Source organism: Zeus faber (assembly GCF_960531495.2).
Source record: "Zeus faber genome assembly, chromosome: 5".
NCBI lineage: Eukaryota > Metazoa > Chordata > Actinopteri > Zeiformes > Zeidae > Zeus > Zeus faber.
The window spans coordinates 33,941,236-33,954,399 of NC_137192.1; the positions used below are offsets into that span (position 1 = coordinate 33,941,236).

A 13,164-nucleotide genomic window follows, 5' to 3' on the forward strand; every position below is an offset into this window, starting at 1 on the left:
AACTAAGCAATCAGTTCAAAACAGGCACCGAAACGGTTAATCTGGCACATACAGCCGTGAGACAGAGACCAGATACTTGGAAAAGAACTGAAACAAGAGACAGCCCCACAAAACAGGGCATGTCGTCTGTACATAAGGAAATAGCGGGAAAAGGTCGACGGACTTCTGGGTGAACTGTCTGCCAGATGAGACGCACAGCTTAGAACTCACTACGTCGATGTATCTAGGAAATCACAAAGTCACTGAGTGACAGGTGAACAAGTTTTATGGTTCTCAAACCGTCCAAAAAACTCTCCTTATCTCAAAGTTCCAGTGTCATCGCATCATTCCAGAATTAAAAATATTGGACACGACAAAATGGTGTCCCGACATGATCCCATTACAAGACTGCAGAGGAGTTCCGAAAGCCTGAACGGTTGCGATACTTCCACAGGTACCCGCAAAAAGGTGAGCAGAGCCATTTCATGAAGTCTGCATAGCTTAAATAGGAATATTTTAGGTGGAAGTGTTGTACTGTTTAAGGCAGACGAACAACTCTATGGTTTTGGGTATTGTTGGATGATGCATGAATAAAAATTGTTAAATATTGTGGAGACGACAAATTGGATTGTTTGATGAGAACAAGTAAAGGAAGTTAAGTGAACAGGCCTGGGGCCCACCCCGAATCGGCTGTGTTAAAAGCGCAGAGAAGTTCCAAGTCCCCTTTAGGCCCGTTTGTTGAGAAACTTACTGTGTGCCTAAACTAAGGGTGTCTAGTGATGAAAAGTGGTTAACTCAGGCTTCAGAAGGCTAGTCGGTAATTTGGGAAGAGAAATGTTGTATTGAGAAATTGTGAAGAAGAAAGGAGAGGAATTGCATTGCACGCTGGCTTTGGAGCAATTGTGTCTGTTGTATCCGCATCAAGCTGAAAAAAAGCCACAATAAGGACCTTTCAGGATTTCAGTTAGATTTTTGTTTGTTCATGTTCATATATATATATATATATACACATATATACACACACACACACACACACACACACACACACATATATATACACAGATACACACCCACACACAGACACACACATATATATACAGATACACACCCACACACAGACACACATATATATATACAGATACACACTCACACACACACACACATACACACATGTGTGTCAGCAATGTGTGTGGCAAATGAAATGGACAGCCACTTAGCTACAGCTATTTCCTTTGGCTTCATCATTGCATGCAACAATTTCCTTATCTGAGCATGATGCTTCTGTGTCCATGGGTTATTGTTTGACCCCAATAAGCTACTTTTTCCTGACAATACTGTAGCTTCTTCCGTTCTTTCCGTTCTGCTCAAATCCTTCAGCAACATTAAGGTCATATGTGGCACACATTTCTCAATGTCACGCTCTTTATCAAGAAAATCATCAGTGTTTATCTTCATAGCTGTTCCTTTACTTCCTCATTCCACCACCGAGAATCCTCTTCTCACCCGCAGTGCAGTATCTACCTCAAATTCTTTCTGTTCTGCTCATCAATAAACCTTTTCTTTGGCCTTCTTATCCTCATTCTCCTTATCCACCAACTGTATTTGGTTGAGTTTTCTGAGAGTCTCCTGGTCCTGTTCTTTCTGGTCATGCTGGATACTGCATTTGCAGTTCTTATAATTGTTTTTCCTATGCTTGTCGCACTTCGGGACAGGTGGAGTCACTTATGTCCTCGAGGCATTCGTCTATGCTCCTCTCAGTTTCTCTTAAAACCATACGTCTGTCATCTCCTACCCCAGTGCTGGCTGCTAACGGTTGAAAACAGGAAGGACCTTCTTTCTCCGATTCTTCATCGCTTTCACCTTGTTCGCTCTCATCCGTGTCGTCCGTTCCTGGAGCCATTTTCCTCACTGGTCGATCTCCTTTTTTCTCCGCTTTAGCCAACATCTGTCTGACTGCTGGGTCGTATCCTCCAATAGCTTTGACAGAGTCACTACCAATCTCTTCTCCTATTTCCAGACTTCTGACTCGTTATCTGCTTCCCAGACGGTTCCTTCTCTTGGTACTGTTGGAGCTCGGATACATCTTGATGGTTGTTGTAGCCTTGCCCATCTCTGTGATTTGCTCATCCTCAACTTTGAAAAGATAGTTGCCTTCCTGTGTAATCACTGGGAGCTGGCGATAAACATCAGTGAACTTCACCTCCTTCTCATAAGGCGGGGGCTTCTTTACAGGTGCTGTATGTGAGAAGGGTGCGGTAATCTTCTCCATCAGTTTCCTTTTAATTTTTCTTTATTTCTTGTCTACTTTGTTCTCCTTTTTCTTTTGCAGCTTCGAACCATGTCTGTCCCTCCTTTATAAACAGCTGCAGAATGCCAAGTTCTGTTTGTCTTTTCTCCCTGCGTCTCTTTCCTTTCTTGCCTTTCTGTTGTTTTACTTTATATGTGGACACAAGCACCTGCATTGTTTTAATCACATCCGGGTTAAGAGTTCCTTCAACTAGCCACGGTTGTTCAATGTCAGGCCAACGCTTGTTCAATTTTCCTGATATTTTTGCAATATCTTTAATAAGGGGATTATTCTTTCGCACTACATCAAAAGGAGTGATTACTTTTGTAATTTTAGTATCCATTTTTGACATTCTAATCAACCTATTATTTTTCTTTTATTGTAAATCGAATTGAATTGTTTTAAAATTTGTTTATAAAGCACCGTGTAATCACACTCAACCAAAAACAGCTGAATTGGCCAACCCCAAAGGAGACCAATCACTTCCCACTTGTGAAAGCCAATTCACTTGTTCACCATGTGATGCATCTGATCACACTCATTTATGTTAAAGTATCAAAATTATATCAATGTTCACTCCCAAAAAAGCCTAGATAAACCATACTCAGATAATGAAACCAATATTCACAGCACTCGACAGTATTTAAATCAAATCAGCTTTTCCACATGTAATCAATCAATCAATAAGATTCCATTAATTAGGCAAATGCCTTAATTAGTCAGTCCGTTGCCAAGTCTCTCACTAAATAATTGCAAATGCAATATATGAAAAAGAACTACTACAAACCTATATGTGAAATCAAGCTAAACACGTATATTATAACTAAATGTATTGACATAAGCAGTAGGTAAATGCAGGTGAGGTCTGTTGAAAGAGTTTGTGGGTAAAACCGTACTGGCCATTATCTGGTTCAGCTGGATTCAGGATTCAGGATTCCAAAACGCTGTCTTCCGCAAGCCTCAGTGTCTGGGAAGATCTGCCAGATGTCTTGTCATCTGCCCTTTGGATGATCCAATTCAGACTCATTCCATCTTCTCTGTCTTTACCCCAGCTTCTTACTCAGCATAGTAAAGGAGAGGAAGAAAGAAAAAAGAAAAAGAACAACACAAGAGTTCAGTGTCTTCGGCTCACTCTAAATTCTAATACACACTGTAATACAATTAAGTGTGACATACATTATAAGCTTTTTTATTTTGCACGCACTTGAAATAAAGCAATGCTTACTTTTATTCATGCACTGCATTTAAAGTTTAAAGAGTATATTAGTCAATCAGACATCACCTTTAATTATTTTTTTAAATTCTATTTATCTATTTATTTTTATTTTATTTTATTATTTTTATTCTAATCATCTATTTAATTTTATTTGATCTTATTATATATATTTTTTCTTCTAACTACACAGCCCCTCTCGTCAGGAGGAGTTCTAACTAAGTTCCACTCTGTATGAAGCACCACTCCTTGCTCCACCTCTTAAATTTAGCAACGACTTCCAGTATGGACTGGTCGTCATCCTGTTTTGGCTCCCGTAGGAACAGCCCAGCTCAATGCAGTTACGCACAGTCATAAATTAAAGCTGTTTTCTCTCAGCAGCCGAAACACAAAACCTCTTTTCTTGCATCAAAAACCTGCGTTTCCTTCTATTTCAACAAGACTATCTGCTCTTTTAACCAGACAGGACTCACAGAAATCACCGCCACACACACCCCAAGCATAAAAAGAAAATGAAAAAACCCACACAATAATCAAAAAATTCACAAATCCTACTTCCAATTCAGAGCAGGAGATTTTCTTTTCTTTTCTGAATGTGTACATGCATGTGTATGCAGATGGTGGCTCTAGTCCTTCAGAAGGCTCATTTTGTTATCAAATATATAAAGTCCTGTAAAGGTTCATATCCTTTATCAAATGTACAAACGTCCTTGGAAAAAAGGCTCATATATATTTATCAAACGTCCTTAAAGAAAAAGGCTCATATATTTTTATCAAACGTCCTTAAAGAAAGGCTCATAATCTTTATTATCAACTTTACAAAGTCCGTAAACAGGCTCATATATGTTTATCACTAAAGGGGCAAGAAGTATTTCTCTTTATGTATTATTCAACGTTAAAACGTTGTTTTAACGTCGACTCCTTTATACTTTTCTAATTTCATCAAAATGTTCACTTTGGCCAAACTTTTAACAAATTATCTTTTTAATCAGATTCTCTTGTCATGCATGTTCACGAGGACTCCTGGGCAGGTTCAGCCCAGTTTTTCCCCACTTTTCAAACTTTATTTTTCATCTTATTTACTCTTTTAAGTCTTTATCTTTTAACTCTTTTTTACTTTACTTTCATCTTTTTCCTCTTTTAAGCTTATTTCTTCTTTGAAACTTTTAACTTTTAACTCTTTTTCACTTTTCTTTCATCTTTTTCATCTTATTTCATTTTATTTCATATTTAGCCGATTCCCCTGTCCAGGGTTATTTCCTCTTTGTTTTTCCGACACAAATTTGACTATTACTATATTATCATAGGGCCAACTTTCACTCAGCAGCTAACGTACACGTCTTACCGTTAAAAAGATACGGGCCCTGTCTTCATTTAATCTTGCATGGTTATTTAACTGCGTTTGAGTTACTAATTCTGCCATTCTAACATTACTTTTTATTTCCTCTTAATTCTCTTTTAATTTATTTCATCGTTTATTATTCTCTTATTCCCCTTATTTACATCTTTTACAACTAAATAAACCCCAATTTAGACGGAAACTCACTTCACACATCAACACCTCATCTCTCATCTCCGCACAATCTGCTCTTGTTAGTGCAGCCTATCTGCACAAAACACAAATTTATTATTCATTGACTTCATTCTCCGCGATGATAATCAGTTCTCCGAAGGCGAGTTACATCACATTCAGCAGCGCTGTCGTTCTCAACGTCGCCGTCGGAGAACTGATTGTCATTGCGGAAAATGAAGTCCAGTACGCGCTGCTTACACTGACTTGGATCTATCGCACTGGTCAGATTAAGATCCAAAATATGATTCAGAGCTTCCTCCACTCGCTTCACGTAAATCCATAATGATATGGAGAGGAAAGTTTTCACAGACAAGTGAGACCGAATTACCCCCGTGCTGCGCTTTAACCGTCTGTTTACGGAAGTGATGTAGGTGCGTGATGCAAAGGTTTTTCTTCTTCTTCTTTCACAACAATGGCTCTGTGTGCGCAAAAGTAGTACGATTTAAAGGTTAAATTCTATCAAAATGGTTTCACATTGTGACTTCACATCACATGGAATATGGAGGCATGAGCTTCACCTGGACGCTCGCTTAAAAGGAAACGATTGATTGGCGTTGTTCAGTGCTCGGTAAGTGAACTGTGTTTCCCCATGTAATCTAACGGGAATATTTAACTCCACGGTATAACATTTTTATACCATTTATAAATCAAACTCAGATTTGAAAATACGTTGAGAGATAAAACAGAAAGGAACACGAATCTGGAGAAATCTCATTTTCAAAGGGTTTTTTTAAATGTATTTGGCTGCTCCTGGCCATTTTAGAAATGCGCAAGATGGCGGCTTTTGCTGTGGTGAGACACAAATACACAATTACCCACTTCAATACAGATATTTTAGCCATCCAGTGAAAATTTGTTGCAGTTGACTGATATTACCAATGTAGAAAAAATGGTAAAAACAGAAAATAAATAAGGTGAATATTTAATTTATTGGTGAAGATGGGCTAGTTTTTCAAGTTTTTGTAATGAATATATAACAAATGTCAAGATGTCTTTATAAAAATTTGCTTCCTGAAAATGTGCTTTTTTGTGTTAAAGGATTGTATATTAGACAACCTTTATTGGTCCTGTTTTATGTGATAAATTATTTTAATTTGTAAATAGTTTTCATTTCTTTTTTGGAATTGGAATTTCAGAAGATTGCCATTTTTAGTAATACAAGATTAGATTATATAGATTTACTCATACTGTTGAAATGTTTTATAGTCACTGCACATACAGTATACCTAAAAATACGAAACAAAACCTTGGGTCCCCCAGCAGCTCGTTTTAGGACATGCTTCATATTTAAAGTATTATTTTTCCAATCAATCAAAATTTAATTCATGTTCATTGCAGTTTAAAAAGTCCTATATTTAGCTCTAGATGCTATTTTAAATGGACCTAAAATATATATTAAAATTTTAATCTACAGGATTTCCAAAACCACGTCCTCAGTTGAAATAAACTTTTTCGCTTTGCTTTTCTTTGTCAGTTCTTGGGAACTTCAGCCAAAGTGTTTGTAGCAGCTTGGCAGCAGATGACAGGAGTCACAAAAACAGGTACATTATTTGACTTTTATATTGATATTTGGTTGTATTAAAACCAAGAAAAGTGCTGGAGCTTCCGCAAAAAAATGTTGTAGGTGTAATAGTTAAAACCTTTTAAAATGTCTCCCTGCCCCATGGCATTGCCAGCCATCGAATTGTCAAATTCAGTGTTTGTTTTAAGTCAATAAAGGGATTTGACGGCAGCTGATTGTTGTGATTGTTTCAGTTGAAATATAGGTTAGCATGGGGAGAAATTGAAGCTAGGGTAAAATTGCTACTTGGACTGAGAAACACTTGGCTTGGCACACAGGATGTGGAGGTGTGTGGAATCAAAAACTAGTAAGGAGATCGATGTTAGTGCCTTGCTCTCCCAGCTGAGCTACACAGGGAACAGAACCCCTAACCCTAGCAATGTTATTTCTTTGCTGTACCCACTTAGTACATTTAATGCATTTGTGACCACATTTACATCGGTAAAGTATATTACCATAAACATTGACAGAATTATAACGGCCCTCAAATAATTCATAGCACGTTGAGATTTGATCAGGAAACAAATCTTATGTTTTTCTACCATGTTTAGAGCTGGTTTTTGCTTATGACATTGGCTTCACTCTCTTGGCAGCAGAGCAGACCAAATACTTCTTCAACTCACGATATAACTTCTGGTCTCGCAGACCGTAGATGAGCGAGGTGAGCATTCGAGGCAGGAGGGTCAGAAGCACGAAGGACGTGTAAAGGATGTTGAGCGTTTGGTAGCGGTATAAAGATAGCAAATACTGAGACAATATGGTGCATAAATAGGACAGCAGAGAGGGACAGAGCTGGGCTCCATGAAGAAGGATGGTGTTCCTGGCTTTTATGGCAGAAGCCTGTGGAGGAGAGGAGTACAGTAACAGTAAACTGTACATATATTCAAATAACCTAAAAATCACAAACCTTGTAGTCAGAGATTAGACGAGTAACAAGTAAAATTATTGATTTAAAGCAAGAGATGAATGCCAAAGATATGATTTGTATTCTTATGGGCCAATTCTAGGAACCAATTTAAAACATACAAAGAAATCTCTCTTTATCTGTTCCTTATATAATGACACTACCCTTTTAACATTAGTGGTTGCTGGGTGGATGATTCTACCCAGAATAATTTCAAAGATGCCGTCTCCATTTACTTATCTTGCTTTCAAACAGGAAGCTCAAGAACATTCTTCTTGTAAAACAATTATGACATTATTAACACACCTGGATGCTCCTATTTGTTTTTAAATAGTTCACAATTTGTGGGATGGAGCATAGTTTGTTCGTTCGTGTAGGGCTACACAGGCAATTGGGACATTAGCCAAGAAGACGTATCGTCATCAAGTTCAATGAGACCGCTGACTCCATGTGGTGATTTGAAGATTGGGCATTCATCAATGATGTGTTCAACAGTCTGTGGTTTTCCGCATTCACAGAGATTTGTGGCAGACACTCCAATCATATGCAGATAGGTTTGGGTCTTTGCTACTCCAGAGGTAAATCTGTTGAGGTTGACCCAGGCATTCCGTGGTAGTTCACACCCAGGTGGATTGGTTGAAGGGGAGTTGATGAATTTCCTCAACGTGGAGGTTGACTCTGACCATTGCTTGTTCCAGCAGTCAAGGATCCATCCAGGGTGTGGAGGGCTCGTGGTAAGGAGTCTCCAAGCTTCGGTGGAGAAGTGTCTGCGTTTGAGTCTCTGGTGGCCATATTCAGCAGGCGGGGGGGGGATCAGGCTTGTTGGCTCATCTGCACTCTTGCAGGCCAGCTTCAAGGTCAGGAAGTTACGACGGAGCTCTGGAGGTGGAATGCCAGACAGTATGGGGAGAAAATCGACATCCACATCAACACAGGCATACTCAGCCGTGGAGTATGCGAGGGCAAGGGTAGAGGTGCGCAGGGTGGTGAAGTTTGCACCCCATCCAGTGCCAGCCAGTCTCTTCAGGAGTTTTACACGGGCAGCGGTCTTGGCAGCAACTTGTTGGATGTGTGGCTTGAAGGTGAGGCCAAGGTCAAGTGTGACACCGAGATATTTAGGGTTGGGGTCATGCCTGACGATGGTGCCGTCGAGTGTGATGTTCAGCATGGTATTCGCACATCGATTGGCAAGATGGAACACTGAGCAAACTGTTTTGGGCAGGCTAAGCTTTAGATGCCATTTGTGGAAGTACCTGCTCAGTAGCGAGAGATCTTTCTCAAGGGCATTCTCAACCACACTAAAGGCTTTGTCACCAAATCCAATGGCTGAGTCGTCGGCGTAGGTATATAGCGAGCACTCTCCAACAGGCATGACAGCGGTGTAGATGTTAAAAAGTGTAGGGGCAAGAACAGAGTCTTAGGGGAGCCCGTTCCTCAGTCTTCTTCTTTTGCTGCGCTGGCCGTTTGAGGTCTCCAGTACAAAGGTACGTTCCTGTATAAGCAGCATGATGAACTTCACAAGCTTAACATCAGGCAAAGTCTTCAGGAGCTTGAGGTAGAGGCCTCTGTGCCAAACTGTGTCATGCGCTGCAGTGAGGTCGATGGAGACTGTTCCAAACTTTTCTTTCCTCTGGAAGGCGCATTCGATGTCATGAACTAGCCGGGTCACGTGATCTGTTGTTGATCGACCTTTACGGAAACCAGCCTGAGTGTGGGGAAGACTCTCTTCAATGATGTTGTTTATTTTTGATAGAATGACCTACTAATAGTGAAATGATCCCTTAAGACCATTACATGGGCACTTTTCCCTCTCTGTGAGGTTTGTTCAAGTGCTGACCCTTGAGATAACGTACCTTATTAGCTGTCGAAGAGACCATGGCAGCAAGCACAACCCTCAGGTAGGTGAAGATAAGAGTCGGTAACACTAATGCAGTCAGCGTAGCCTGGGGATAGTTAAACATGCTGGTTGGCATACAGGGGTGGACAAAATAAAGCAATCAACAAACGTTTTTTGTACCCTGATTATTAACTCCTAAATAATCTTCAGCCATATATTTGGCAACAACAAAAGGTTTGAATAACTAAAATGACCAATATGCAAATAACTGTGCTCTTGTATGTTGACGTATAATTTGGATCATCTAGCTGCTTCTACCGGGCACAACTATGACTCTGCACTCAACTGGACACACCTCCACGGCAGAGCTCCTACAGGAATGCTGGGATTTGTTGTTGTTACTGATATTCTAACACTGGCTGCAAATAATTGTGGGACAATAAACACACAAGGTTATCATGCTTCAGAAGTTGTACAGCAACGGTTAACACAGGCGCCCACATTAGGTGGATTTCGCAAAGCTTCATTCTGCAGGTTTTCATATTCAGACAGTTCTGTGACAAGAATTCCACCTGGACAATAATGTCTTTGAGGTCGTGGGCTTCTGTATCGAAAACCATGTTCATATGGCATACTACGACACCACTGAAGTACGACAGGGGTTTTGCAAGGACGGCAAAGACAAGGTCGCAGCAGGAAGAGATGGCTGAGAGCAACCACATGGTAGCGATCAAAATGTGGATCCGCTGTACTTTGCAGAACTGAATGTGGTGCAGGGGGTGGCACACGGCCACGTAGCGCTCTAGCCCCATGGCTGCCAGGTTCAGAGGGGTGTTTCTGGGAGACAGGAGAAGGAGATTTCATAAAGAGTGTGGCCATCAATGACCTTTAGTGGTTTGGTTTGAAACATTTGCAAACAGAGACATGAGTAGGATTTGCATTCAGCCTCACATCAGGCACTTAAGTTCAATGTAAAATAATTACTTCCATAAAAACCCCTAAACAATAAATCCCTAAAACTAAACCCAGAAGCAGAGCCAAAGGTCCCAACACTCTGCAGGACTCCCTTACAGAAAGTATCCTCCTGATATAGTGTTCCAAGTGTTCACATCCACATCTGTTCTTTCACACAGTCACTTCTACCTGTCAGTGACCGAGTTGAGGATGAGAATGGAACAGCAGAAAGCGGTCGGGATTTCTCCATAGGTCACGTAGCCAAGAATGAAATTAAACACAGTAGTTGTGACCAAGATCATATCGTTAATCAAAAGGTGGATGAACAGCACATATCTGGAAGGGAGGAGAGGAAAGGAGAGAAATGCAGAGGGGGGTTGACACAGTAATACACAGAATGCAATGATAATTCACTTATGCTGAAAATCAGAGATAGACACACAGAAGTTTCCCTGTCTCATACAGGATGAATTCAAGATCCTTCTCCTGTCTTTCAAATGCAACGGAAACGTCCCCACATACCTCAAAGAACTACTCACACCACAGGACTGTGAGAGTGGAGTTTTTAGGTTTTTAGGCTTATTGCCAACTTTTTGTTTCATGTTCAAGTCTTATTATTTTTAATGTCAGTTTAATTGCACATCACCATTTCTTTCTTAAGTTCATCTTTCTGGTTCAGTGTTTATTTTGTAAGTTGTTGAATAAGACCGTGTCTTTGATTATCAGGTATTGCCGTCGTAAATCTCCCTAAACCAGCTTCAAAACGGCGTAGTGGGCGGGGCTTACATCATAGGAGACGGCGCTTACTGCAGCACATCACAGCTTTTCACACTTTTTGTCGTTTGTTGGATTCGCCGTGAAACGGTGGCTTTATACACCCAAGCACACACCCACGTAACCAAATGCACCAGAACAGGACAACGTACCTGCTGTCTTGATGGAACCCACTGCTCTTAAAGTAGGTGTAGACAAACAATCCATTGATGATATCGATGGCGACTGCAAGAATAATAACAAGGGAAGACTTTGCGAACACTTCGCCAATTCCTTCAGGCCTGGATTCCCCAAACCTGGATTGATTCATTCTCAGTCTGTTGGCGATCTGCACACACACAGGAGAGGCTTAGTCATGATCAATCACATCAATGATGAATTTTCTCTCACTCTACAAGTATTGGGCTCATATCCAGGTTAATCCACATCCAAGAGGGAAAAACAGGATTCTGTACAATTGTGATAGATAGATAGATTATTCAACACGGACGGGAAAAGCCAGTGTCACAGAAACTCACAACAAAATAATAATAAAGCAACACAATAAAAAAGAAAAAAAAAAATGGAAATATGGAAAAATGGAACGGCCCTTTAAACACAGCGACGATAATAAATGGAAATCTGTAGTAATGTTTTTTTCTGAGAGCAATGCATCCAAATGAACAGCAACATCATCCTCATTATTATTATTATTATTATTATCATTATTATTAATATTATTAATAATAATAATAATAATAATGATAATAATAATAACAACAACAACAATAATAATATTTATTTTATTATTATTATTATTATCATTAGTCGGGGTCTTGCACAAAGTGTAGAAAATCTTTTGTTTTTGTTTAAGAAAATAAATTACGTCACGTGTATGAAACTCATGGAACGGACGAACCCACAGACACCAAAGGAATAAGATTTTTATTCGGGGCAGTTCCGACCTGCTGTCATCCCAGTGTGATCAAAATCGGTCCATATTTGTAGGAGAAGTTAGTGAAAAACTGTTTTGTATCATCTCTGCAACGGTTACATGATAGCATTGCAGATCTGATTGCTCACAGAAACAACTGGACCATACCTATCAGGCATAGGTCAGCAATTGCTTTGAGCCTCGTCCACCTTGAACATTCAAGATTCAAGAGGTTTATTTGTCACATACATTTACAAACTTTTGTACATATATGCAGTGAAATGTCTTTGCAACGCACCCGGAGATTATGCACAATAGTTTCGAAACCGAACATAAAAGCTAAAGCTTATTTCTACATTGCTAACTAACTGAAACTGATTGTTTAAAACGTAATGCAGATAGTGAATAGAATAATATAAATAAAACAGAAATAAAATAAGACTCAAAAAGGTAATACAGAGTGGGGGTACAAAATAGAAGTAAAGGGAATAGAGTTATGTATATCAGATAGGCTATTTGTATATACAGATATGTGCACTAAAGTGCATGTGATCACCACACACACACACACACACACACACACACACACACACACACACACACACACACACACACAGTTGTTGAGTTCAGACTTTTACCCCTAGAGAACAGTGGATGCTCAAATGCTTTATCAAAAAGCATGTACTATACTATTGGTGAAGAACAGTTAGAATTCTCATTTGGGTCTGTGCTTTAGTTGTGTGGTTTTGTGACCTGAAAACAGGAGCTCCAAATCCGGTAAGAGGAGTGTGCATATGCACGCAAACCTTGTTACGACTTTTACTTCCTCTAGAAAGTCAGGTTTGATCGTCCTCACGGCACCCGAGCCAGAGCCGCGGAGGACTGGGGCGGGGCCGATCCGAGGACCTCACTAAGCCATTCAATGGGTAGTAGCGACGTGCAGTGTGTATAAAACACAGGGACTTAATCACCACGGGCTTCTGACCCGCGCTTACTGGGAATTCCTCGTTCACGGGAAACACACTGGGTGGGGATTGCTTCATTAGGTACACCTGGACCATGCATTGTAATCCAATACTCCGGCTAATAATAACAATTATACAATAATTACAGCGCAATTCAAGCACATATCATTCACAAAAGAAAAAACGATTAGACACGTTATCTCA

At 40.0% G+C, this 13,164-nt stretch overlaps 1 pseudogene across 1 annotated transcript in view; it reads right to left on the minus strand.

Moving 5' to 3' along the window:
• LOC307230724 (potassium voltage-gated channel subfamily B member 1-like) overlaps positions 1–8,889 on the minus strand; it is a 17,665-nt pseudogene extending 8,776 nt beyond the window's left edge. The window contains exons 1-3 of the transcript in view: positions 8,771–8,889; positions 8,437–8,650; positions 7,196–7,453 (exon numbers count right to left, since the gene is read on the minus strand). The product of the transcript in view is annotated as a potassium voltage-gated channel subfamily B member 1-like (transcript). The remainder of the gene's footprint in view (positions 1–7,195; positions 7,454–8,436; positions 8,651–8,770) is intronic.
• Between the last annotated feature and the right edge of the window lie 4,275 nt (positions 8,890–13,164).